This window comes from Hibiscus syriacus, unplaced genomic scaffold (genome assembly GCF_006381635.1).
Source record: "Hibiscus syriacus cultivar Baekdansim isolate YM2019G1 unplaced genomic scaffold, ASM638163v2 tig00111131_pilon, whole genome shotgun sequence".
Classification (NCBI taxonomy): Eukaryota; Viridiplantae; Streptophyta; class Magnoliopsida; order Malvales; family Malvaceae; genus Hibiscus; species Hibiscus syriacus.
Genome location: NW_024062991.1, coordinates 1,396,990 through 1,420,762, shown reverse-complemented (window position 1 = coordinate 1,420,762; position 23,773 = coordinate 1,396,990). Strand labels below are relative to the sequence as shown.

Sequence of the window (23,773 nt, the reverse complement as noted above, 5' to 3'; positions counted from 1 at the left end):
TTTCTATTAACTACAGTACATGCTTTCAATTGAAATGAAATTTTCTCCTCATACAACGGAGTTCAGATGAATACATCAAACTCTGATTATATATTCTGTCAAGGAGTGCAACATCTAAAGCTTGGTTTATACTGTTCCCTACACAATAATACAATTACATGATCAAAACTGCTCACCAGTCTTCTCAAGGGATAAGATTCTTTATATTAACAATGGAAAAAGTGGGTAGCAGTTTACATTTTGTGCAAAAGAATGAAAACATATGAAACAATATCCCACATTACGAACACAGATTTTCATGAAATTTCAATGTGAAACCAGTCTCCAGGTACAGAAGAAGTATACAAAACCTGATCTTTTTCTCCTCCATTTGTGATTTTACATCCCAGTTGAGGATGTCCGATTTATCCTCTGTGCACCCAATCTGGGAGCAGCTGCTTTAGTTCCTCTGCCTCTTCCTGCTGATAAAGGCTTTGCCTCGGTTGTTGGAGGGGGGGCTGCAATAGCTGCCCAGGGATCATCATCATCAACTGCTCCAGCTGCTTTTACATTCAATGGTTTTGAAGCAGATTTCGGAGGAGGGGCTGCTATCGAACCCCACAAGTCATCATCTTCATCTTTAGCCACCTTCACTGTACTTTTCGGTCTCAAACTCGTATAAGCTAAAGCAAAGAAACATAAAACAGACAACCCAAAATGTAAATCTTCAAATTTCCACAAATATCTCATTAAACAAGTACATTTTCTCCTACATTACACAACTGAATGGAGAATAATACTACCTTGTGGTTTATGCTGTGAAACAGGACACTTCTGAGCTGCCTGAATATTTGCCAAGGCTGGAGATGGCTTTGGCTCATAAAGGGGTTCAATATCATCCCATCCATCTTTGTCACTGTCTAGTTTTTCCTGAATGCCGTTTTCAATTTCTCCCCATCCATCGGTCGAAGTAGGAGATGGAGGCATAGATTGATCTGCAAAATCTGTGCTGGAACTTACACGGTGGACTGGTGCTGTACTTGGAGTTTCTACTAGTCCTAAGATTGTCATAGAAAAACAACATATAATCAAGCAAAAGTAAAGACCAAAAGTGCAGGGATTGTATGACTTATTTCCAAAATAATAGGCTCCAATAATTGCATGAAATACCTTGGTTGGATGTCGAGATTGAGAAAGTGGCTGGCTTGATGGAATTGGCAGTAGCAACTGGAGCTTGATCAGAAGCTTTGCCTTTAAGAGTCAAGGAACTCATGGCCCATCTGCAAGGTCAGAATCTTAGCTGTGAACAACCAAAATTACAACCTTGCCAATGAGATACATCATCCATCAAGTGGCTATAAAATTTTCTGAATTTGCCTTTATAAATCCTTTACCTAATATAGCTGATTAAAAATTAATGCGCCTTAAAAGCAAACGAATTGTAATATAAAAGTTTTAAGGTCACTGATTCCATCTGAAACATCTACCATGATATTGATAAGTGATATCACCAACTACAGCAAATATTCCCAACTTACCCCAGTAAACCGGCATTTCCTGGCATTGATGAAATCCCTAAACTTCCAGCATCAGCATTATCTCCAGCATTTCCCTGTAAAGAACAATAGACAAAAAGCGTTAGAAAAAGAAAATAGCATACCATAGCTGATATTGAAGATTTCTTAGAACTGTTAAATATTAAAATAACATTTTTTATGCCTGTATAAAGATGAAATAGTTAAGTTTGATATGGATAATGATAATAATACAAGGTTTGATACGCCTTCACTATTGGCGGAACCAAAAAATTCACACTAAAAACTAAGATAAAGAACAATGAAGATGAGAGATAATGACCTAAAAGCAGCAAGACATTTTGAATAAGAACACATAATTAGTTATATGTTCCCTGCAAGCCTGAGATCTCTAATAAAATATTGCCTATCAAACATAGCCATACACTGATCAAATGCAAATGAATGAATCCAGATCAATCCTTGCAGAACCAAGAGATACAATAGTTTTAAGTTGTAGCCTGGGTCAAAACATGATTTACTGCTTAGAATCTACAAACTAAGAGTTACAAAATGTATCGTTAAGGATAGAAAATTTGTACTGAATGCATTAGAATGCTGAACAAGAAAACAGGTAAAAGTTATAGATAAATACAAGAAGTACTATTTATTCCGTGCTTGATAACACCAAAACTACTTTTTTTTTATAGAAATTGCAGGCCTCGTTAAAAACCCCTTCTTAATTAATGGAGCTCGTAGAGAAACTCCTTGATTAGAGGAAGGAGGAAAAGAGTGCCTTAGTATTTCATTAATCACAAGAATGTTACATAATAAATACAACAGAGAAATACACCCCTTACAGAAACATAAAACCATAAATCAACCCTAAACAACAACACTGATGTCAACACCAAAACTACATTTAAGTTGGCATTTGCCTAAATTCAATAAAAAGAAATGGGAGAGATGAAGGCATCTTAAAGCTCACCTTCTCGTTATACTGCTTCACTATGTGTAAAAATTGATCAACTGCTTGAAATGCCTTTAACCTTACATCACTGTTAAAGAGACAAGAGAGCGCATTCTTCATGTACTGATGGATGATAATAAAAAGTTGACAATTAACAAACCAATCAAGAATAACATAACCTGTCAGGATCAATAATGAGTACAACAATATTTGGAAGAATCCGAGTAACAATCTCAGTCATGTCATAGTAAGAACTGGTGGCACATAAGGCCATAACTCCTGGCACAATATAATTTCATGTTAGTTTGATGACACCAAAAAACCAAGAACATAAATGCTGTAAATTTTTAAAAACCATGAGTATCAGAAACTAGCCATAAACAAGAATACCTGCTCCTCGGGCAGGAGAGAATGTATCACGCAATGCACGGACTGTAAATGCATTGATCAAAACTCTCTTCCATGTCTACAATATTAGGGAAAGATGTGGCAATTTTTCAACAGCAGACAATTAATTACACTTAACAAGGTGCATATAAGTTGACACTAAAAGAAAGAGGATCACTACTAAACACTGCTATCTCAGCTGATAATGTTAGCTAACTCAAGATACTAACAAGGATAGGCCTAGAATCAGCTAACCCCTTCGTTTAGGTGGCTTGCAATGTTTCCCAGTAATATGGTGGTATTTGTCCTTATTGCAGGCTCTTCATCAACCTGCACAACACGCCAAATGTATAAAGAACATTGTTTTAGCCTGTATGAGAATCCTCAAACAAATTAAATGAGAAACTTAACATTCTCATAATAGTAATATATATGGAGACACCTTGGTGATTTCCATATGGTAAATTAGACAATTTCACCACTAATCTTTTTAAGTTGATACTAATAAACCTTTTTATCCAGTTAGATAAAATGCTTTACTGTTAATTTAAACGATTCTCTACAATAGCATGGCCTTTTGTTTGTTTGGTGCACACCAAACCAAAATGCATTGCTGTTGGGTGTTAGGTGTTGGACCCAAGCCTTATCCTTTTCTTTAATATTTGAAAAGCGATCTATATATATTTTATATATAAACTTTTTTATTGTCAACTTTCAAAAACACAGAAAAATTTTATCTAAATATGATATTTTAATTTTTAAACCATAAATTAAAATTTTCAGAATTGTAATGTAATTTTTATTTAGAAGTGTGATAAATTGACAGTTTATAATACTTTATAAATTTGTAGGTTGACTTTATATAAATATAATAATGCTGTTATTATAAACTGGTTATGCAGGCCTAAGGTTATAGAACTAGAAACTTTTGGTTGCTTTCCATTATTCCCTTGCAAATGATGGTCAGTGACTGGGTTAAGTCATATATATATATATATATATATATGTGTGTGTGTAAACTGAGCCCAAAAGAAAAACATAGAACACTACAATACAATACCAAATGATGCGTACCTGTAACTTGGAAAGATACTTAAATAATGAGCCTGACAAAGTACGTTGCGAAAGCTGCAAAGGAGAATAAGTCAAAGCAAAACTTCGAAAAGACTCGATTGCAATTTTACATAAAAATAATAAAAACATCACAAAGCATCTACAAAATAGACAATGAAACAAGATTATATAGTATTAAAATCACAAGCTCATATAGAACTCAACCTCTTGGGGTTTTTCATTTCCATTTTTTTCATAACTCCTTTCTCCATTCTACTTGACACAACATAAATAAGAAATTGAAACTCGCACACGACAAGACCTTACACATTGTTATCCTACATTATCCACATCCAAAAATAGTTAAGACCATTGGCATATAAAAGGCATTTATTTCTTAATTTATTTCTTGGCATTCATTTGAAGATGATAACTTTTAGCAGTGGTCGCTGGGGAATAAGTTTCCATACCACTCAACAGATCACAATTAGTAATGGAAAAACATCTTCACTTAGTCTCCTAGTTCCAACTATCTTTCGACTATCTATAAAGTCAATAAATCAAATGTTTATAAACTTTGCTAGTTCCTTTTACAGTTGCGTGAATGACATTGCAAGCTAGTAAGAGTTGAAAAGTAACTTGAATAAGTCAACAACATAACTAAGAACACAATAGACTCTCGAAAGAGATATGACGAAAACATTAGAACACACGATGGGCCAAAAGAGAATTCCCTGCTTTCAATGCTTAGCTGGATGGTGCAACTTGGGCCACAACATGGAAAGTTCGACACACCTCTTCTAATATTTTAGACCAAGGTATCTCCTATTAAAACAATCTTATTTTTCTTCATAACCAAAAATAGAGTCGTGCTACCCTATGTTGCCAGCTCTTGGTTCAAGTGTTGAACTTAGGTGTGCCAAGACAAATATGTTAAATTCTTTTTCAACGCTTCCTTATATGTAGATAAGTGTATCTACAAACATCGTCTAGTTTGACTTATCCAAAATGAGATTGACAAAGATCCATTAGGAAATAATAGGTCTAAGAAACATGAATGCTAGCATCAATAAATGAGCATACCATACCTTAGGAGCCAATATAAGCATGGACTTGAGAGTCAATTCTCGGAGAAATGCAGATTTGTCCGCAAATCCAGTAGCAACATGAGGGTAGACCTAGTTTAGAATTTTAAATCAACAGTTACTCATTTGCAATATTATCAGGAGGATGAATTAACTAAATTTTCTTGAATAAGGGAGAAAAATAAAAATCACTTTGCTGTGGATTGCATACTTGCTCATCAACAACTTGTGCTGATAAAGATTCCCCATATTGATCAATATGCTGTAGGAGAGCAACTCGAACGGCTCGGTCATTAGATGCAAAAAGTTTCACAGTTGTAGGCAGTACCTGCAGGGAAAAACGAAGATACCATCCATTCAGCCAAAAGTAATAGAGAACAAGTAACATGTTTCAACAGTCAAACATATAATCATATGTATAAAGTAAACCGAAATAATGAATAGAATGACCTTCTGACTAAATTCTTCAGGTTGAAGCCAAGAACCCATTTTCAACAATGCAGTCAAAGCAGAGGCAGCAGCTGAACCAAATTCAAGGGCAGAGGCTAACAAAGGAAGTAACTGCAAAGCAAATTATGAAATCATAAATTGGCAGTTGAAACCATGGATGATTATCTTAGAGAACTTATCACAGTTGAATTCCAAAGATTGCACCTTCTTTAACACAATTTGGCGAGGAAGCTGCTCTGCTAAATTAGGAAGCTTACGAAAGAAAGTATCTTTCTCAACACTGTCTTTCAAATTAAGAATTTCCATGAAATGTATTGTGTCCACCAATTTATTTTGGAAATATTCTGGCAATAAAAGAATTTAAGAATGTAGTATTAACACAAAGAAAACTTGACAGAGAAGAAGGCATTTCAAGACAAATAAACTATTTTTTTTATAAAAGTTGGAGGTCTCATTAAAGACTCTCTTCTTATTCGTCCACAAACTAACAAGTATGTTAACAAACATTGGAAGGAAGAAAAGAGTACCTCATATTTCATTAAATAAAACACCCAATACATATGACAACACGGAATACCCTCATACGAGGATAGAGACCATTACAAAAAACCAGAATCACCTAAAAATCGCACCTCCTCAACCACAAAGCCCTAGAGACAATCACCCTAATCTTAAGTTACACCTCCAACAAAAGAAAAACAACCCAACACCTAAGGACATAATAAAAATGAAAAAATACCACCTGCAACCATAAAAACGAAATCAACAGTCTTTGAAGAGAACTCCACTGAAAGCTCCATTGCAAACCAAAGACACAAAAAACAGCTCCTAAAGAAATCATCAATGGAACAAAACCACACTTCCTTCCAATCAATCAAAATGTCCTTGCAACTTAATTATAAACTCCTTTATTTATCTTGCATTTCTTAACCACACGATTTCTTCTTAATTTTCCAAGGAGAGGGGGCACTGCTGAGGAATTTTCCCGTAATTGTATTGCGTCATTAGATAGACCATTAGAAGGAAAGAGGCCCATCATAAGAACATCTTCCGAGGCTCGGGGGCTGACTCCATCAGAAGGGTCAACTGATTTATGAACATGATGCTCCACAATATTTAAGTCCAAATGATCCAAAGCCTTCGTTGAATGAATCCCTGAATCTGAACAAGGGGTGAAGACAACCCAAACCCAACACCAACGGACCCGCTTTTAATCATATCATCCTCACCAAATTTGTTACTCAAATTATCAACACCTTTGGCACTCTTTCGGAGTGAATCCTTTTCTAGTCTGGTAGCTTCAATTGCAACATCTTCGTCGGAGCATTTTGAACCTGAGTAGAACACTGGCGTCCCTGACTGAGAATTGTCCAACGAAGCACCAAAAGAATAAAGTTCTAATGAATCATCGCTTTCCTCAAGGACCCAAGACTTTAGTTTGAAGGAAGGCTCAATTTCATGCACCAGGATTTTAAAAAAATTAGCATCGACCTTCAAATCTAGCGACTCATCAATTCTCACTTGAGCCTTTATGAGGATTTGAATTTTTGCCCGATCAAAAGACGAAGGAAATTGAGAGCTTTCGTCGATTGCTAATAAATTGCCCCACCTAGCTGCAATGTTCTTGAAAGTACCCCAATTCCAAGCATGAAAAGGAATCTCTTCGCAAACTAACCACACTCGACGACTCCCCACAACCAGATTATCTGACTAAGCAACAACTTTAGAAAACCACTCTGCAACAGTCTTTGATTTTTCATTCTTCACATTTCTCAACGTAGCAGAGTCTTGAAATATCATTAGAATTACGTTCCCAACAGCTCTCATTAACGAGAAACCAGCAAGGCCTTTGTCTTGCGTTTGGCTAGCAAGATTGCCGATTTTGATAAAGTTCTTGCATCACCTCATTAGACAGTTTCCCAACAATTGAAGTTTATCTTCGTCAACAACACCTTCTACTTCATAAAGATTATTCCTTGTAACAACTTCCATCTCAGACTTTCGGTGGATAACTGGCGAAGACTTTCTCCAATAAGCCGTCGAGGGTTGTATTTAGCCAAAGAGACACCAATTTTGTTGCCATCAATGTGAGAACCATTCATCTTTAAGATCGCTTTCCTTGCTTCTTCAATTGTTGCGAAGCGAATGAACCCGAAATGAACCCTCTTTGTATTTCTTTTGTTTGGAATGAAAGCATCAATAATCTGACCGTGGATGCAAAATAAAGATCCAAACATCTTCCAATGGATCTTCTCTGGTAAGTTTTCAACGTATAGCGTATAGCAACTAATTCTGAACCCATTCCTGATTTTTGGGACACCTTCCTTCCACCAATTATTAAAACTGATTCTCCCACTTTTTGCTACTGCACCAGACTTGTCATTGCAATACCTAGCCTGAACAGGCACATAAATGCTTGGAGCTAGTACAGGAGTTGGATTTGGCATTGGCATTGGCACTGGAGGAACAAGATAACATCCATACAGGTCATAAGCATCAGAATCTATAGCTATTCCTCTTTTAACAAATAGATTCTTCTTTGCTATCTCTATGTGCAAAAGGGACTTCGACTTGGCATCAAAAACCATTTCTTGAACGGCATCCTTGGCAGCAACTGCAAATTGTGCGTTTGAGAAGAAAGCGAAACCCATAGGATTTTCTCCCTTGTAGTTCACTTGCGAAGCTTCAAAACCTGGAAGCCATCTCAGTAAATTCTGCAGCTCTCTCTCTTTGACATCTTCAGGCAGACCCGTAATGAAGATAGTACGAACCTCGTCATGATGAGAGGGGCCAGGTGGGTGAGAAGGCGCAACTGTAGAGGGCGGAGGAGCTTGGACCGGAGGCTACTGCTGGTGATAAGGGTGGATTCCAGCACCCGACATGTGAGGAATGAATATAAAGTAGGCTCCTGAAACTCTAACCCAAGACTCGAGGATGGAGAGAGATTCGATCTCTCGTTTGTTGGATCGTCAGGGAGAGATTCGTCGGAAATCGGAAGACTAAAAGTTTTTCTAGATCTACTCCAATCTATTTCGATTTTGAAAAAACCAGCATCTCCATGCTTGGGGTGAAGAGAGGATTCGAATGCTGTATTTTTCTTCCTTTTCTGATGCCGGCGAGCGACGGTCGGAGCCTATTGACGGTTACTGGCACGGCAGCGAAGCGATGGACGACCACTGGGTTATGAAGGGAGTGATGCAGGGGAGTGTGGATGAGGTTTTCAAAGAATGAACATTTTAAAAACGCCTGGAATCTAGAGAGAAGCTCTCTCACTAGCTTTTTACTCTAAATGAATGGGTGTTAAATCAAATAAACTATTGAAGGAAACATATGCAAAAAAGATCTTATACACACAAAAAAATGAAACAACAATGCTTTCTCAAAGCAGACTTCAGAAGAACTAAAAAGAACCATACGAAACAGAGAGTTCCTTGTTGAAACTCGTGATAAAAGAAAATTTATTACAATAATAAGGAACTGAGAAATTGATGTTTCCAAGCATAAAGCTTTCAAAGTAACTTCACTTTCAAAAAGTGTAGCATTTTTCTTCATCATCTCAAACCATCACCCATACTCAACTCCTGCCAGCTGCATTACCTTATTTACGAAAACTTCCCACAACTCAAACTTCAGATCCTCATTTGTCTCTTTTTTCTCCCTATTTTGTATAGGTAGGGGGGTGAACTCAGAAACACTACTTTCTTCTTTTATCTCCAAATGCTTCCCACAAAATAGTAATAACCAAAACTACAAGGCTATATGTACCTAAAATTTCAAAAGGGAGAACTAATCCTCAATTTATAAGAATATAAGGCAGCCTGGTGTTGGTAAAGTTTGTATTATCTACATTACCTATGTACTCCATATCAATTTTCTTGATGCCATTGATTGTATATAGGAGACTAAATTCTTTCTTAGCAAGGTTTCTTTGGGGTGGTGGGAAGGAATTCAAACGAATTCATTAGATAAATTGGGATTTTGTTTGCTCACCGAGAGAGGAAGGTGGTTTGGGCGTTCCATACGTAGACCTTATGAACAGGGCTCTACTTGGGAAATGGGTCTGGAAGTTTGGTTTTTTTTATAGAATTATGAGTAAGCCTCATTAAAAACCCCCTTCATAACCTCCATGTTACAACAGTAGCGTGAAGGACATTGAAAGGAGGAAAAGAGTGTCTATGATTTTATTAACAAAACAATAATACAAAGCCTGTTCCATAACAACCTTCTGTTATAACATAAAAATGAAAACCTAACATCCTGCACTAATACAAACAACTCACAACACACAACCCAAACACACAACCTCTTAATCAACCTATTCCATCTTTAGCTAACTTATCCGCTTCCCAATTGGCAGCTCTCAGAGTATGCCTAATTATAATATTCTGACCTTCCACAAGAGAAGAAATATCTTTCACCAAAGACTCAAACATAGGAGTACAAATAGTCGGATTTTTGATCCATTTCAACGCAGTTAGAGAATCCGATTCGAGGATAATCCTTCGAATAGGAACATATCCTATTTCCTCCAAAAGTAGCAACCCTCTTTTTATAGTCAATAGCTCTGCAAGGATAGGAGGGCCACTCCCAACCCTTTCAAAAAACGAACCAAGCATCATTCCTTGACTATCCCTTATCAATCCACCTATTCCTCCTTTTTCCCATCCCTTTACCATTGCACCATCCACATTTAGTTTTACGAACCCCAAGGGGGAGGAACCCACCAAATTGAAGAATTGTTGAAAGGGATTCATGGTGGAAGAGGATATTATGTTGCAAATATAATCTAGACAGTAAAGAATTGTCAATTTCCAAGGCCAATCATCCCCAAGCCTCTTGGATGTTGAGGGAAATGGTTAACAATTTCATCGAGGACGACGATTTTGGGGACTGCCTTTGGTCCCATTTCCAGCAGAGAGTTGGTAGGGGGACGCGATCTCTTTTTGGCATGATAAATGGCTTTTCGATGTTCCCTTGAAGATCAAATTTCCGAGGTTTTAGGTATTGTCCACCAATAAAGAAGGTAAGGTGGCCGAGTTCGAATCTTTTTGTTCATCAGGTTGGGTTTGGGATGTTAAACTGAGAAGGAACCTTGCCGATTGGGAGCTGGATATTTGGCTCGAATTAATGTCAGAATTAAGTTTGGTTATTCTTGATGGTGCCGAGGATGACCGAGTGATGTGGAATGGAAATCGTGAAGGCGTTTACACGGTCAAGTCTTGCTAGAAGCTAATGACCTATAAAGGAAACAATGAAAAAAGTTGGGATAGTGTTGTTTGGAAAGGACTAGCACCTCCAAGGATAGAATTCTTTGTTTGGTAGGCGGTGCATGGAAGAATTACAGTCAAAGAAGAGCTAGTGAAAAGAGGGGTGTTGGATGAATCGGACAATGTTTGCCCATTGTGTAAGCTCTTCCCAGAATCCTCTAATCATTTGTTCATTAAATGTAAAGTCGTTTGAGAGTTATGGAGTCTTTTCCTACGTTTATGGAATGTATCAACAGTCCTTCCTGGTGATTTAAAAGCTTTTTTATCCTCTTGGGATGATTTTGTCCCAAAGACCATAATCTGGAAATTTATTCCAGGTGCTGTTTTGTGGTCCGTGTGGAAGGCTAGGAACAATATTGTGTTTGAGAATGGCTCCTTAGATAGGCTCTATTTGTCCTTCTTAACAAGATTCAGATTGGCAGCTTGGTTTTTAGCTAAACATCTGAATATGGTTGTTCCGTTGGATTCCCTGTCGGGTGATCCTTGTTTGGCGGACGTTGTTTGTCCCTCGAAAATTAGAAGCGAAAATCACTTGTTGGTCTCCCCCTCCCGAAGGCTTTTTTAAGGTTAAAGTTGATGGTGCAGTAGTGAGTGATTAGAAGAAGGGGGCCATTGGTGGCCTGTTATGGGATTCGAACAACAGTACGCTGCTGTTTTTTTCTGATAGGTCCTCCAATCCTTGCTGAATTGAAGGCGATCAAAGCGGGGTTGAAATTATTCTTGGATTCAAATTGGGTTTCGTTGGGTCGTCTCATTTTGGAATGTGATTGCTCGGTAGCTTTAGATTGGATTAAAACTTCTTCCCCTTGTCCTTCTTGCTATGAATGTATTGTTAGGGAAATTAGGTCCTTGATTTTAGCTAAAGATGTAATTTGTAGGTTGATTGTAAGAAGTGCCAATAGGGAAGCTGATGAATTGGCTAAAAAAGGGATTGGGTGAGGTGAGGATATGAGTTTTTGAAGGTGGGGTTTTGTCTTTGTAAAGGGGTAATTTCTTTGTTTCTGGTTGTAATGTTGGGTACTTAAACCCCTGCTTCAATAAAAATTGAGGCACTTCTTTCCTCTTTCCGTTGATTGTTTGTTCTCCTTAAAGGGAACGGACAGTTAAAAAGGAATTTTTAACGAGGCCTTATATTCTTATAAAAAAAAGAATATAAAGTGTCACAACCTAGAAATAATAGAATGAAGACAAAATATTCAAGAAAACAGTTCGACTAATTTAGTAAGGATAATTATGGAACCTGCAACCACATAAAAAAATAGCATAACCTCCTTTGCAAGGATAAAGCACACTCCATGCCACTCCAAAGAGGTCGATAATTAGATGTAGTTGTTCCAAGAGTTGAACATAAAGTCTCATGCTCATAAAGCAGACTGCTGGATTTCTGAGACTGCTGGCAAAACTACTAGAGACTTGGTAAAGGAAACTTACCGCTATTTTCTATAAGCTTTGATGTATTCAATCTGCGAGAAGGCATGTTGCTCAATAGCCGCTGATAATCTGGAAGCAGAGACTGTGAAACAAGAAAATAGGCAGATAAATACAAAAATGAACCTTGCCGGGGATCAAAATGGAAGCACATATGAACACAAGCGAACCGAGGAATGTGACCACCAGCACCAATAATAACCACAAACCTTTGGAATAGAAGAAGTGTTGCGCAGCTCCTCAGTTTTCCCAACTTCAAGCCAGAGAAAATCTCATAAATAAGACATCCTACCAAATTAAAGAAAAAGTTCAGATTGAACAGAAGATCAGATAGCAGAAAAAAACCAATAAATAACACAAAATGAACCAAATTACATGTATGTAATTATTATTATCTTCTTTTTCACTAGTCCACTTTAGATACATGCATGTGTCCATACATTTTCTGCTATCAATGTCATACACAGAGCGCATAAAACACAGTTGAGAAGAATTGTTAAATTTTTTAAATAAATCTAAACTTATAAAACTCAAGCAGATGAATGCTGACTAGCCACATATCCAAATGAACATCTAAAGCTAAGCAGTATCTGCTCCTGCATCACTCTCAGTCAACACTAGTGTCTAAAAGAAATGAAAAATTGCCAGTAACAACTCCCAACCCTTGCAAGGAAACATCCTATTGTCCAAATGGAATTTCATGATGTAAATACACCTAAGAGATCAATGTGAAAATTACTGGATGCTTAAAGAATTCGCACAAATTAAGTGTTTAACCATAATTATTCATAAACCCATCTAATTTATTACACCAAAATCAAAAGAATATTATGAACTTACCCAAACCCCAAGAATCAATTGCCCATGGTGGGGATTTTCTGATTGTGGCCCAATCAGATTTTGCCAGCTCCATTGGCTTGTATTGTAATCCAACAAGCCATTCATATTGCTGACGAAAACAGAGGATTAAATTGAATTATCCACAGGCAGTTTTGACAACAAAGAATCAAAAGTTGACCTTGAGAGTCCCACAAAGATGTGTGTGTGTGTGAGAGCGCGAGAGAGAGAGATGGAGGGGGAGAGAGAGAGAGACTGGTCTGCATAAAGGATATCATAGCATAAGATGGAAAAATGAAAATTTGTAATATGAGCATAATAAAGAAAGGATACAAAAATTGAATAATGTATTTCATCCTTGTAAATCAGATGCTGAAAAAATTACACAGATTGCAAGTATACTAAATTTAATATGTAATCTCTAAGGACTCACTCAGAAGAACTTTGTTCTCTAAGAAGATACTTAGACATCATTCCATGGTACCTACTTGAATTTGAAAATTTAGTAGTATACATGTCATGTTGAGATTCAAAAATTGCTCAAAACATTTTCCTCACAACCAAGCACAAGCATTACCAGCATTGGCCCTGTAGCAGTTGCATTTGCCCCATCAAATTCTGATAGAACATCAAAAGCATGTAACTTCCAGTCCAATGTCTGTGTTACAACAATACTTGACATACAAACATTTGCATGAACCTGTACCATCCAAAGCTAGTGAAAAGAATGATTTTGAAAGACATAAGAGTGCCTTAAAACTAAAGAAATCACAATATTGAATTCAATGATAACGTATTCTATTTAAAGCAGTGCAATTTCCCTACGGCATGACCTGCTAATTGCTCTCACTCAAGTACAAAAAGGAAAACATGTGTCAACGTGTCTAAAAGTGTTTAGAATTTCAATGAACAAAGATCCGAATTGCAAAAGCTTGAAATACTCACAAGTTTGCAATCGTTATTTAAAAAGCTAACAGCTTTAGCAACTTGGTGCAGCCCCCAAGCATAATACTCATCCCTACCAGCAAAAGAAATCACAATCTAAAATTATTCTTTAAACAACAAATCATGTTCTCAAGTTTCTATGTATGATGGCATCAATGTGGGAAAATAAACTTTCAGATAAGAGAATAATTTAATTCAAGTGTCAGAAACTAAAATGTACATCCATTCTAGGAATCAGAGCTAGCAAAATAGCAAATACAAGCAGGGGAAGCGGGCGATATGACCAAACTGACATATATTTATCGAATATTTACCTTTTTAGTACCGTTTGATATATATTTCTGGAAGTGGAACCCTTTCGGCTGAGCTGGCGAAAGACACGTCCCCGGGGACGCGCTTTACCCGTGTTTTCGCTGAGTTAGATGCCACGTGTGGAAGGCGCATCCCCGGGGACGCGCCTTCACTGACTCGACTGCCACGCTGGTATTTTGTTTAATAATAAATATTTTTATTTTTATTATTATTATAAATTAGTAATATATTATGTAAAGTGTTTCGATTATAATGTAAGAATTATCAAATATATTTTGTTAATGTGTGTTAAAGGTGGAGTGAATTATCTACATTAATATGATAGAACAATATATGAAAACCAGTTTTGATTTTATTGTAGTTATAGGAAAAATGTATGAAATTATAATATTACACATATGGTTATATTATTATTTTTGATTTTGATTATCGATCTATTAATTTTATCAGTTAATTATTTAAATGTTATCAATTTAGTCATTTCTTATCAATATTTAACGAAAATATTGATGCATAAGTTAATAAATTAGTATAATTACATATTTAATCTTCAAGACTTACATATTTTATGAAATTAGTCTTATTGAAAATTTAATTTAATAAATTTAATCATCCAATCAGAACATGAAATGTGTCATCGTATACATAAATTTTTTAATAACTTTTAATTTGTTTAATTTAATATTTTTCTCTACTTAGAAGGTGGAATTATTATTATATTTTAAAAAATTTTATAACTAATAATATTAATTATTATATTAAATAAATATATTGAAAATATTTATGTATTTAAAAGTTAAAAAAAATTATTTAGGTGTACATACATTGACAAATTATATAAATGCAATAACATTGAATTATTAGAAACAAAAACATTCATTTAAATACAATATTAATTACATAAGAGTTAACGGTTATATGATGATAACAGAGCTGAACATTTTTTTCTATTGTGTCCGATGTTTCTACAATGTCCACATCGTTTTTGTTCTGTTGACTTCTCCCGAATATCCATATCACAATGTATTCTAGTAGATTTTGGACGACCTGAGTCCCTCAATAGCAATGGATTTGGTACAATTGTAAGCCAAGTTCGAATCTCATTTGGGTCTCTTTCGTTTCCTATGGGCGGAAACTCAAATTCATATACCTTGAATACTTGTGAAAGTTGGTATACGGGATCAACATAATTTTTGTAGTCCAAATGCGAATGTGAGCAAGCTGCAATGACATGAGAGCATGTATATTTGAGTGTTTGAAAGAAACCACAATCGCACCACCTCTCTTGCAGATTAACTCTGAAAGAGTTAGCTCCAATCCCTTGCAGCGGAAGTGGCATTTCGGTTACACGAAACAATTCACGGGTGCGAGAAAAATTTGTAACTAACATCCCATTTGATGCAGCCATTTTTTTCTGTAAATCAACTACTAGTCTTGGGTGGTAAATATGGCTGTTTTGCATCCAAGTAAGAGCTTGTCCACCGAGCTTTGCAAAGAGTTGACCCAAACGAAAATAAGTCATTTTAACCAACGTTGTGACTGGTAAATGACGCGCCTCCTTTAAGGTTAAATTTATTGCTTCAGCCAAGTTTGTTGTCATATGACCATAGCGATACCCCCCGTCATATGCATTTTTTCCACATTTCTTTGCTGATGTCCATAATGTACTCGCACCCCTTCTTATTTTTGCCAAACAGCTCTTGTAAAATCGACTCAAACCTTTGAGGTAAGAGTTCGTAACCTAAGCCATTAGGAATATGTAATAGTTAATATGAAGTATAAATAAGTAATAAGAAATTGATAGAAAAATTGAGAAAAAGTAACATACCCATCCGCACGACTAACTGACGTTCATCGTTCTTCTTGTATTTTCCGTAATAGTTTGCAGCAATATGACGGACACAATAACGATGTTGAACATATGGAGGTCTATACATTGTACCCAAAGAGTCCATTGCTGCTTTTATCCCGGCTCCTCGGTCTGAAATAATGCATACTCGTTCCCTGGTGACAACATGTAAACGTAAATTTTTAAGGAAAAAATCCCAAGACTCAGTGTCTTCTCCTTGAATGAGGGCAAACGCAACAGGAAGAATATTGTGGTTTCCATCTTGGACCACAACCAATAATAAAACTTACTTGTATTTTCTATACAAGAAAGTACCATCAATTTGGACAACTAGTTTACAGTACTTGACTGCATTAATACACTGAGGGTAAATCCAAAAGACACGGTAAAATTGGCAGCGATCGCGAACTATTCGATCATTCACGTAATGATGTTGAGTTTCGAACTCAACAATTGTCCCGGGATTAAGTCTTTGCACAACATGAAACCAACTGGGCAGCTCGTTGTAAGAGGAATCTCATTCGCCATGAAGTTTGCAAATGGAATTTTGTTTTGCCAACCACGCTTTTTTATATGAGACAGTGTACCCATATTATGACTGTATAGCAGAAATCAACACTGCAACAGCTATATGAGAGCTTTGCTTCACAATGGGCATGATTGCTTGGCAAATAATGTTGGAGTCCAAGTTGGGATAATCCTGGTTTATACCTGTTGCACAACATGTATGAGGATCGTTGTATCTGGTTAGTTCCCATAAGTTGTTCTTCCTCTTCCTCTTTGATACACGGGCCATCTATTGACATCCGTTGTCACGTTGGACTTAATTGAGTTACGAATATTGTAACTCTTTATTGCCATCATTGCTTCCTCATTCGATGCGAACTCCATTCCAATACGTAAATTACCGTCATTGACTAATGATTGAAGTCCATAGTTGCCAACATCAGGAAGATCTGGAAATTCAGGCTCATACATTGCATCATAATCAGTCTCATACATATGTCCAGGAAGTTCGACTGGTGTTGTATTTATCGGAACGTCATCCTCGTCATCATCAGAATGTACGTTAAACTGTGGTGAGTCATGTTCAACGAATAAGCCCATTTCAGCACCATCTGCACCTGGCTCCCGAAGAGGTTCTTCTGGTGGAGATAAGGGTTCCTCCGATAATCTAATTTTGAGGTCAAATAAGTTCCCGCTTGCGTGTCCTCCCCTTGAACTTGAGGCCATTGTATCATGTGGGATGTGAATAGACTGTCGTCTCGTTGGCATTTCCATATGTAAGTCGAAAACATTGGCAGATGAATGTCTGCCCCTTGAAGTAGAATAGATGTTGCCATATGGATTATTGGTGAAGCCACGTGGGTTGAGATCATAAGCAGTTGCAGATGAATGCCTTCCTATTGAACTTGATGGCATGGTATCTGGCGTTGGATCCGCCATTAATGATGTGAAATCATTACAGATCAGTTGTGTCGGGCTATCAACTTGATCAGCTTGATATGCAATGCAAAGTGAGAGGAATATGAGAGATCACGAGTTGCACGAACCTCAATAAAATTGGCATACATTTCAATAAGAGATTGTGAACTCCCCATATGAGCATCAACCATCATAGAAACATCATCATCGTTTGAAAGCTGAAATGATGTATACGTGAGCGGAAAAAGTTCAGTAGGAAATATGTACTGAAGTGAAGATAGTCTTCTCTGGCCTACTACACGAATCTTTAACGAAAATTTTGTTATTAACTCCTCAATTGTGATGTTTCTCTTCAAGGTTAAGGGGATATAATGATCTGACTCAAAAACAACCCCCTCTTCAACTTCCTTAATTTCTCCATCATACAAAACAACAACAGAAAGACAACTCATTTTCAGAGAATTTGAGAATTTAGAGTTTGGGAATTTGAGAATTTGAAAGCTTGTGAACTGAAGTTTGTTTTGAAAGTTTATAATACGTTGCATATAATAGTGTCTATAATCGGAGTACTATTCACATGAAGGCGCGTTCCCGGGGGCGCGCCTTCCATTATTTTGTCAGAGAATATGTTATCATTGCCCTATTATGTCACTCATGTCCCTCGGGGACATTATTCATATCAGTACCTATTATTTCTCAAGGGACTTGAAGGCGCGTTCCCGGGGAGGCGCCTTCCATTATTTTGTCAGATAATATGTTATCATTGCCCTATTATGTCACTCATGTCCCTCGGGGACACTATTCATATCAGTACCTATTATTTCTCAGAGGACTTGAAGGCGCGTTCCCGGGGTCGCGCCTTCCATTATTTTGTCAGAGAATATGTTATCATTGCCCTATTATGTCACTCATGTCCCTCGGGGACACTATTCATATCAGTACCTATTATTTCTCAGGGGACTTGAAGGCGCGCTCCCGGGGGGCGCCTTCCATTATTTTGTCAGAGAATATTGTATGATTTCCCTATTATGTCACTCATGTCCCTCGGGGACACTAGATGGATTGTGAAATCAGGTAAATTATAACCAAAATTTAACTTCTTTTGAAAGTTCAGCAAGTTAAGAATAAATTATACATATATTAATTTAAGTTCATAACTTAAATTAAAACGTTATGTGAAGTTTGAATAAATTAGATAAAATGTTATGGATAAATTGAATAAATGTGAAGTGATAAGTTGATTGTTACATTGAAATTGTATGGAATGAGCATCGAGATGTTTTTACGAATAAATGTGAAGTGATAAGTTGATTTTAATGTATACGTTTTAATATATATGTTAATGATAAAATCATATGTATGGATAAATTTAATTTCAATTTAAGTATTGTGAAATATAATTGGAATATAACTTTTAATTTCGAATACAATTGGAATATTAAGTCGAAATTTAATGTTAAATTTCGAATACTGTAATTTATATTTTAATTTTAAATTTCGAATAATATTATTTTTATTTTAAATTTTGAATAATATAATTTGTATTTTAAAAACATTTATCAAACATTTAATGTTAAATGTGAATAAAAATAACATTAAAAATATATGTATGTAACAACCATGAAACATTTAAATTACATAATCAAATTACATAAAATTTTGAAATATAACTATTTAAATAACATTAAAATACAACTGTATCACCGATGTCGTCTTCTCGAATGAGTTCCACATGGCGGTGGTTGTCTATTTCGTGGAGGATTTCTTCGTGGAACTTGTTCTTCAGTCTCCTCGTCTTCACTATCATCATCAGCAGCATTTTCTTCATTTGGTGTAGATGACGCTAAAGGGCCTGTATAAAATAACGACCCTGGAGGAGTGCTAGTAACAATCCCACCAGTCCCCGGGAACTGTGAAAACTGTGGAAACATTGGCATCGATGTCTGTGATCCAGATGGAGATTGAGGTATCTGCGGAGAAGCACCACCAGCCAAATAAGATGCATATGAATCATATGTTGGATCATTAAACATAGTCGTATATGCACCTCCATATGGTATAAAACCCTGCGGGCTAGGCATGTAACCTGGCGGGCTAGGAATGTAACCATGCGGGCTCGGAATGTAACCCTGCGGGCTCGGAATGTAACCCTGCGGAGATGGCATATGAACTGGTGGGGTTGGCATATGAAGTGGAGGGCTAGGCATGTACCCCTGCGGCATCGACGTATAAGGATGTTGTGGTGGGACTGATGCAGAACCGGTAGCGCCTTCTCTCCGTCCATGCGTCGGGGGACGATGATATTGAGACGGTTGACGTCTTTCTCGGCGCCTAGGAATGTTAACCCCTCGTGCTTCCGCCGAAAGTAGAAACGGCTTCCCATTTTCATTAAACCAGTCCATATAGTTATCCGTAACCATATGACCAGTTTCAGCGTAATATTGTCGAGGGGCCAACAGTGTATATCGGTTCTCCCAAAGCGCAATCCAATCTCTGTGTCTCACCACCCAGTTAACATCTTTCTTTCCTCGTCTATCTATGTTATGCACGTCGTCTAAATTCCTAGGGTGCTCCAGGAATATATTGCGTACAACCATACTGACGGAGCACGCGATCAACTGGATGTCACTCAATAATAGCATAACATATAAGAGGTATAACCGATATCCATACCTCTAATGACCCACTAAGGTGGGGTGGGATGCAAGCCTTCACTTCATCGCTCGCATAAGGTATCCACTGAAATTGAAATATAATATACATTCAAATAAATAAAATATTCTAATTATATCTAACATTTTAAATTAAAATATTAATAATTAAACAAATTTAAAAACATACCTCAGACCCAGCTTTCGTATCAATAAGTAAACGAATTTTCTCTAACCAGTAGGTATACTTTTATGGTCCTTTCTTTTCATCGACCACCTATGAAATATAATATAAACTAAATATCACCCTATTTAATTGAAAATATTTAAATCAAAATTTAGTTCGAAAATTACCTCAACAATAAGGGGAATACGTATGGTTCATTCACGATCGGGTATAAGAAAGGCATGCGGAACCACATACAATGCACCTGGTTGTGAGATTTGTCGGGCATCAATATCCTTCTAATTATTCGTAGAATATATGCCCGAGCACATGCCTTTGCTTGATCCTCTGAAGCATTTTCATTTAAAACCTCAAAATTAACTTTCAACCAAGATAAAGCTATTCTACCTCCATTAAACTCTGGCAGAGCAGCTCCAAGATAATCAATGCACATTGACTGCCAATCACCATCCGCCATACCACACATCATATTTCCGTCGATGGGAAGCCCCAGATGCATAGAGACATCCTCCAATGTAATTGTGGCCTCTCCACATGGAAGGTGAAAAGTGTGTGTCTCGGGCCTCCACCTCTCAATCAGTGCAGAAATTAGGACATGTTCGAGTTTACAACCGCCAATAATTGTTGCAATGTACCCGAACCCGGTAGAAGCCAAATATGACAAAATACGTTTCGGTGTCGGTATACGTGGATTTTTAATAAAAGTCTCTAAAATACGATCATTATCCTAAATAATATACATTATAAAAAATAAAAATTAATATAAATTCATAATAACTTTAAAATAAAAATAAACTTAAATATTGACATTAATTATAAAAAAATATTACCATATCACTAAAATATTTGAAGATATGATCAATATCCAATCGCAACAGCATTTCGTTTTCCATTATAACTGTAGACAAAACAATATAATTAGTACAAAAAAATTAATAATTCTAAATAAATAATAATTATATAAATATTATTTTAATAAAAAAATAATATTACATAATATATATAAAATATAAACTATTTAAAAAAATACTAAAATAAAAATAAATTTCTTACCACTAATAACAAATTTAAAACTCAAATAATTAGAGAATTTGAGTTATATAAGATAGGAGAATATGATTTTGGTGTGAAGAATGAGGGAGGGTTGAGGGGGTTTATATAAGGGAGGAGGAGGGATAGTTAGGGAAAACGGATGTGGGCATTTATGGCATTTAATGGAAGGCGCGACCCCGGGATGCGCCTTCCACACGTGGCAGTCGAGTCAGTGAAGGCGTGTCCCTAGGGATGCGACTTCCACACGTGACAGTCGAGTCAGCGAAAATACGGGTAAAGCGCGTTCCCGGAGACGCGTCTTTCACCAGCTCAACCGAAAGGATGCCACTTCGAGAAATATATATCAAACGGTGCTAAAAAGATAAATATTTCATAAATATATGTCAGTTTAATCAAATCAGGGCTAGACCTTTGTGTACCTTCTAATCCGAGTTCCTTGATCTTCTCTGACAATGGCATAACAGGCTCCGTGACAAAATAGATTGTAACTTTTGGACTAGGACCATCAAAAGATTCAACCTCAGTACTATGAAGATATGACAAAATATTTGGATGCCTCACCTGTGAAAAGAAGCAGAAATCTCAAACCAAGGTCCAGAATCCAAGAACCATACAAACACAACTGAGACTCTAGTTTCTTCTAAGAAGCAAGAGAAAGAAAAGACGCAAAAAGTCTAATCTCTCCGGATAAGGAAAACGGGAATTGAGATGTACATGAAACAATAATAGAAACCAATAGTAATACAACTTTAGGCATTGGGTAATTCTAGCAAAAGCTGTAAGAAAACGTAACACGTAGAAAACAATTGGGATTGAAAAGGCGGGGAATAAGATGAAATGTTTACAGTTCGAAGACGCTTGACACCATTTCGACCAACAGCTAAATGGCCGTCCTGAGGATTAGTTCCGGTAAGAGAAAAGATAGAGACCGCCGATCCATCATCCTGAAAACATTAAAGAAAGAAGAGAGAGAAAGAGAGAGAATTAAAGGTTTATGAGACTTGAGGAAGAGATTAGAAAGGATAAAACAGTGGGAAAGAAGTACCTTGGAGGTGCCGCGAAAGTGAGACCAAGAGCCCCAAGCGGAAGGGTAAGGATCCCCAATGTTGTAAGGTAGATCCTTGAGCCCAGTTCCAGATCCGGCTACCACTCCTTTCAAGAATTTCAACATCTTGTTTCTTCGATGATCTGTGAAGAGCTACAGAACAAGAAGAACAAGGAGCAGAAGCGGAAGCAGGAGGGGGTTCCAACTTCCAATTCGATTTGATCTGCCAAAATTTCCTTTTGTTGTTGTTTTAAAAAAAAACCTATTATATCCGGTGTAAAGGTCAAAGAGGTTTGATCCATGCATCACGGATTCACCATGCTGTTGTTGATCCCTTCATCTCCAATTTTGTCAAATTCAATGACGGGGACATTTCAGACGGGCTTGGACCTCTTGGCGAATTTGCCAATTTGGTAAAATAAATATTGAAAAATTTTCAATTCGACCAAATCGACATGAATTGAAATGTGTAGAAAATTTTAAAAATATCAAAGGAAGCAGCTGAGATTCTTACAAGCAATTCTCAACAACGCAACAACTTTGTCTTAATTGACTTTGTGACGTCTGCTCAGCATCAAGAGTGTGATGTATACGGGGATAAAGTTAAACTTAAATTATTTAATTTTAAAATAAATAAGATCTAAAACGTAATTAAATCGTAACAATTAAGAGATTAAAAGCTTGATTTCACTATTTTCAAAATTCAAAGGTCTTAAAAGGTTGTTTAATAAATTTGATGTCGGTATTTAATTTCATTAATTTTAAAACTAACAGTGTCCTAAAAATAACTAGCAAATTTTTTTGAAAGGAATAAAAACTTAATTATAATAGTTTCAAAATTACCAACGACATAAAAGTAACGGTTTAAGGGTTACTTTTGTCTCTTTAGTATACTTAATTTATAATTTTCACTCATAATTTTTTTGCATTAATTTAGCCTTTAAAGCTGTTTAGGGACATCAACCTATCCTTAGAAATTTGTTGACATTTTTTACTAACATAATCGTGAGTCTTTTGTCTGTGGATTAAGTGATTAGGTTAAAGTATTTACTAAACACAACGATTAGAAAAAATTCTTAAAATTTTATTATTTATTTAAGTGAAATTAAGAGATTAGATCGATTTTTGGGGGGGTTTATAATTGTTGTATTTAGTAAATATTTAAAATATTTAATTACTTATTTTTTTTAATAAATATCATATCATTATCAAGTCACGTTAGTAATATTGGATGACGTAGAAATTGTTGGCATCGATAAACATAGAATACTAAAGATTTTGTTAATCAAAACAAACTTCAATAACTAGGATGATGTCTCTAAACAACTTCCATAAC

General features: G+C 36.3%; 2 pseudogenes; both read right to left on the bottom strand.

Annotated features, from left to right (window-relative positions):
- Window positions 1-256: 256 nt before the first annotated feature.
- Window positions 257-22,666, bottom strand: LOC120154543 (annotated as a pseudogene).
- LOC120154544 lies at window positions 5,805-9,580 on the bottom strand (annotated as a pseudogene).
- Window positions 22,667-23,773: the final 1,107 nt, after the last annotated feature.